General features: G+C 39.1%; 1 pseudogene; it reads left to right on the top strand.

Annotated features, from left to right (window-relative positions):
• Positions 1-2,864: 2,864 nt before the first annotated feature.
• LOC125878551 (uncharacterized) overlaps positions 2,865-6,087 on the top strand; it is a 69,638-nt pseudogene continuing 66,415 nt past the window's right edge.

Here is a 6,087-nt window from a genome sequence, read left to right as displayed (position 1 = left end):
ACTCAGGGTGCAGGCTCCGATCTCAGGCTGGCTCCAGTGTCAGGACACTCATGACACAAGAAGCTGGTGCATCTGCTTACACTGTGAACCTGACGCTCTTTTAAACAGGCTTATACATACTTTAACTATGCAGTAATCTCAGCACACGTAGAGGGTAGGAGTAGTTACTTGAAACCATTAATCAACATATTCATTAGTTATATTATATATATATATTCAAAATAAGTTATATTCATATTCTTTAATTATTACGTTTTTTTATAGCCTCAGCATTTCATGTATAACATTTATTCATTCATTCATTCATTCATTCATCTTCTAACCGCTTCATCCTCTTGAGGGTCGCGGGGGGGCTGGAGCCTATCCCAGCTGACATTGGGCGAGAGGCAGGGTACACCCTGGACAGGTCGCCAGACTATCGCAGGGCTGACACATAGAGACAGACAACCATTCACGCTCACATTCACACCTATGGACAATTTAGAGTTATCAATTAACCTAGTCCCCAATCTGCATGTCTTTGGACTGTGGGAGGAAGCCGGAGTGCCCCGAGAGAACCCACGCTGACACGGGGAGAACATGCAAACTCCACACAGAAGGGCTCCCACGCCCGGGATCGAACCGGCAACCCTCTTGCTGTGAGGTGAGAGTGCTAACCACCACCACCGTGCCGCCCTGTATAACATTTATTTCATTTAAATACATTATTTTGCCTACTATTACATCTGATGATTCCACCCAAGTCTTTTTATATGATTTACTTTACACCTGAATATCTTGAAGACATAGAGTGAAATCAGATTTTTAGCTATGCTTAAATATAACAATGTCAGCATATGTGGAGGAGAGGAATAGTTAAAGCTATATTTATTTTCTGAAACCTACCTGTGTTTTTCATCATGGTATAATGAAAATAAATTATTAGGTGCTTCATTAACATAAATAACCCTTTTATTGAAGAATATTAGTCCTCTATTTCACATTCACAGTATGCCAGATACCATCATCGGCCAGAAATCTCCTCTGAAAACTTCCACGTCTTCAATATTGGGGAACTTAAACTGAAACAGCTCCAGGCTGACCTCTTTCTCCAGGTCATCAAGCATCTACATAACACAAAAAAGTCAACAATTAGTAAAAGTAGAGACTGTAATTATAATGAAGCAACAATGTCTTCTGTTGAGTATTTGAGAGGTTTCGTCAACGAGAGATTGACTGCTGCTGCTGAAGAAATATTGGAGCTTGAAAGCTTTCAAGTTTAAGTCTTGTTTTAATGCACACCTGAGAATCCTCAAGGGAGAGAAGCTGTATTCTTGTGATGTGTGTGAGAAAAGATTCAGTCAAAAGGCAACACTGAACTTTCACACAAGAATCCACACCAGTGAGACGCCGTACCTTTGCAAGATCTGCAGGAAAAGATACTTTAATGGGTCCCATTTAACAAGGCACATGAAATCACATACAGGCAAGTAGCCTTGTATTTCAAAAAAACATGTATGAGACAATTCAGTTCTGGTGGTTCATGGTTAAAATAACAACTATCTTATGTTGTCTTAAATTATCTTCTATTATCCAGTCTTAACTTAGCTCAGCTTAGCATACCTTATCTCTTCTCTTATCCAATCTTATCTAAGCTATACTAAGCTTAGCCTATCTCTAATGTTATGTTATCTTATCTTATCTTACCTTATCCAATCTTATCTTAGTTTATCCTTCCCAGCCTTACCTTAGATCATCAAATTTTTATTTTCTCTTAGTTTATCTTAGCTTAGCTTATCTCTTATCCAATCTTATTTCATCTTATCTTAAATTATCCAATCTTATCTTGTCTTGAGTTATCTTATCCAATCTTATATCAATTTAACTTAGCTTAGCTTGCCTTATCTCATCTCTTATCTTATCTTATCTTATCTTATCTTATCTTATCTTATCTTATCTTATCTTAAATTATTCAGTCTTATCTTAGATTATCTTGAATTATCTTATCTTACCTTATCTTCCATCCATCCATCCATCCATCCATCGTCTAACCGCTTCATCCTCTTGAGGGTTGCGGGGGGGCTGGAGCCTATCCCAGTTGACATTGGGCGAGAGGCAGGGTATCTAATCTCATATCTTGAAATCAAAGTTTTTGAAATGATTGTTGCTAATTCCTTTCAGAGAGTCTGAACAGAAGGACACGACCAGAAAATATGGACATGGTCAACCATGATTTCTCCACATTCCTTCCAGCAGCATAGCTGGGTGACACTTTGTTTAAACATCTGTTTGGGCGTGATGAAAAAGTGAATCAGGTTTTTCCAGCACAGTGTCTCCAGGTCTGAGAGTTAGAAAAGCTTTGTATGTTGATGATTTCAATTAACAAACCCTCTAGTGCCGGATCAAAAATGTTTTCATCTTACAGGGAGTCCTTTTCCCTCCTTTTTAAAATTGAATGTTTTATTCATTTATGTTTGCAGCAGTGGCATTCCTCTGAATTGTATATTGTATTGGCTGGTCACGTTGATGAGTTTATTGTCATGAAACTTGTATTGAAATGTCATAATTTGCAAGTGGTTGTCAAAAACTGCTCAAAGTTGAGACACCTTTACCACTTTTTGTATTTTCCACATTTTCCACTTTGATTTGATGAGGACAAAAAATTAAGTGATAACAGTTCCTGTTCTGACTTCACACAAGTGATAATGAGGCAACTCATCTCTGTAAAAAAAATAATGTTCTGTAAAAAGGCCGACAATAGGCTCTGTGCACCGGCTCCACTAGTTCCGGAAAGGAAGGCATGAGTATTTCCTCTCCGATTGGATTAAGTGATTAATCAGGTGTGTGCTGGGTGTGCCGCACATCTGATTAATCACTAATCAGGAAGTAGTGGAGCTGGTGCACAGAACCCAATGTAGGCGGAACAGAAGAAAACACAATCGACGCTCCACAGTCGGAACTAATCAGTGTACCACCAGCAAAGGTAAACAATTTAAACGCACCAGTCGCGAGGGAATTTAAGAAGGTTTGTCCATGAGGAAAAGTTGGAGTGACTGTAATTGTGATGAAGCAACAATGTCTTCTGTTGAGTATTTGAGAGGGTTTGTCAGCGAGAGACTAACTGCTGCTGCTGAAGAAATATTGGGAGTTTTTGAGAAAACTATCGTCGAGTACGAGAAAGAGATCGACCGTCAGCGCAGACTGTTGGATATAGCTTGGAAACCGGAAGTAAGGTTATACAGGACAGGTGAGTATCACTTAATTATTTTAATACCACAAAAGAGAAGACTAATATTTATAAAACCAGCTCGCATGTGAGCATTTTCTTGTTTGCCATCAGAGTAGTATGTGTCCCTTTTGTTGTGTGTCCCTCCAGAGCTCCCACAGCAAGATGTGTGTAAGGAGGAGGAGGTTGTCGCTGAGCAGCAGCTCTGTATTGAGGAGAGGAAGTCAGTGTGGACCAAGAGGAGCCAGAGCCTCCACAGATTAAAGAGGAAGAGGAGGAAGTGTGCAGCAGTCAGGAGGAGAGCAGCTTGAAGTGAAGCAGGAGACTGAGACCTTTCTAGTGACTCGTAGTGATGAGGAAAGTGAGCAGCAGCTCTTCTGTCACAGCTCTCATGGAGCTGAGAGTGAAGATGAGGAAGGAGACGAGCAAGGAGACTCAACATCAAGTGGAGAAGCAGAGCCAGAACAACAGAGTCAACATCACAAGCGCAGAAGTCACACTAATCGTGTAGACAACCCCAACTTATCAGAGACTGACCATAACACTCACACAGGTAAAACACCTTTTAAATGTGACACTTGTGGGAAAGCTTTCAAGTTTAAGTCTCGTTATATTTCACACCTGAGAATCCACACAGGTGAGAAGCCGTATTGTTGCAACACATGTGGGAAAACGTTCAGTCAGATGTCAACCCTGAACGTTCATAAAAGAGTCCACACAGGTGAGAAGCCGTATTGTTGCAACACATGTGGAAGACATTTCCGATGTAAGAGTCACTTGATTGGCCACATGAGAATCCACACAGGAGAGAAGCCGTTTGAATGTGAGACATGTGGGAAATCTTTCACACAAAGAGATCACCTGAATCACCACCTGACAACCCACACAGGTGAGAAGCCATATTCTTGCAGCACATGTGGGAAAGGATTCTCTCGAGCAACAGATTTGAAAGCTCATGCAAGAATCCACACAGGTGAGAAGCCGTATTCTTGCAAGACATGCGGAAAAAACTTCAGATACAGTAATCAATTGTTAGTCCACATGAGAATCCACACAGGAGAGAAGCCGTATTCTTGCAAGACATGTGGGAAAACATTCAGTCAATTGTCATCTCTGAACGTTCATAAAAGAGTCCACACAGGTGGGAAGCCGTACCTTTGCCAGATCTGCGGGAAAAGATACTTTGATGAGTCTCATTTGATAAACCACATGAAATCACATACAGGCAAGTAACCTTGTATTTCAAAAATCATATTGGTGATGATTCAGTTCTGGTGGCTCATGATTAAAACACACAAGAAGTCAAAAGAAGTGAGGAGCCACAGAATTGCAGCACATTGAAAAACATACTTGAAAAACCTCTTGACACCTCATGCCAACTGCAGACCTGTCTTTTTTTGTCTGCTACATTTAATTTGAATTTTTTTTTTTTTGGGGGGGGGTGTTGTAAATGAATCAACGACACAGACTAAACTGTAGATGATGTACTCCATGGTGCTGTCAACAGATCAGCTTATACAGTAGTAATGAAAAGTGAATGAATATTAATGATCTGTGCCCAAAGACATGTGTTCTCTTTTTTTAACTCATCTATGTATCCAAACACCAAAGCTTTGTACTGTGATGATTTAACAATAATAAACCCTCTAGAGGTGTTGGATCACTTACGTTTTCATCCTGCCTACCAGTTCTTTTTTTGTCTGCAGCATTTCTCTGAGCTGTGTATTGTCATGTATTATGGTTGGTAATGTTGGTAACTCTATTTGCATAAAACCCCTAATTTGCAAATGGGTGTCAAAAACTGCTCAAAATTAAGACACTCCATAACAAGTGTTTCACACATTGTCATGAGCACAGTACTGGAGTTAAATGAAATTTCCACCTTTGAGGTTTTGATGAGGACCTTAAATTCAGTCAGGGGCAAATGACAACCCAACACAACAGCTCCTATGCTTAGTTTAACTACAGCAGGAAGCCTCTGCTCTGTTACTGTTGCCTAGATTATTTTATCATATCTTATCCAATCTTAGTTTAGCTTAGATTGTCTCTTCTCTTAGTTTAGCTTAGTTTATTTTAGCTTACCTCAGCTTATCTCTTATCCAATCTTAACTAACCTAAATTAGCTTATCTTGTGTGTTATCTTATCTTATTTTAGATTATCTTGTCTCATATCTTATCCTATCTTATATTGTCTTAAATTATCCTATCCAACCCTATCTTAGCTTATCTCTTATCTTAAATGATCTTGGCATAGCTTATTTTATCCTATCTCTTATCCAGTCCTATCTTATCTTATCCAATCTTAGCTTAGCTAAACCTATCCTAGCTTATCTCGTATCTCTTATCTTTCACAATCTTATGTTGGCTTAGCTTATCTCTTATCCAATCTAATTGTATCTTATCTTACCTTACTTTATCTTATCCAATCTTATCTCAATTTAGCTTAGTTTATCTCTTATCTCATCTTAATTAATCCAATCATACCTAATCCAACCTTATCTCTTGTCTTAAAGCACACAGTTTTTGAAATGATTGTTGCTAATTCCTTTCAGAGAGTCTGAACAGAAGGACAAGACCAGAAAATATGGACATGGTCAACCATGATTTCTCCACATTCCTTCCAGCAGCATAGCTGGGTGACACTTTGTTTAAACATCTGTTTGGGCGTGATGAAAAAGTGCATCAGGTTTTTCCAGCACAGTGTCTCCAGGTCTGAGAGTTAGAAAAGCTTTGTATGTTGATGATTTCAATTAACAAACCCTCTAGTGTTGGATCAATGTTTTCATCTTACAGCGAGTCCTTTTCCCTCCTTTTTAAAATTGAATGTTTTATTCATTTATGTTTGCAGCAGTGGCATTCCTCCTAATCGCATATTGTATTGG

This window comes from Epinephelus fuscoguttatus, linkage group LG18 (genome assembly GCF_011397635.1).
Source record: "Epinephelus fuscoguttatus linkage group LG18, E.fuscoguttatus.final_Chr_v1".
Taxonomy (NCBI): domain Eukaryota; kingdom Metazoa; phylum Chordata; class Actinopteri; order Perciformes; family Serranidae; genus Epinephelus; species Epinephelus fuscoguttatus.
The sequence above is the reverse complement of the archived record's forward strand: the minus strand, read 5'-3'. Positions and strand labels throughout refer to the sequence as shown.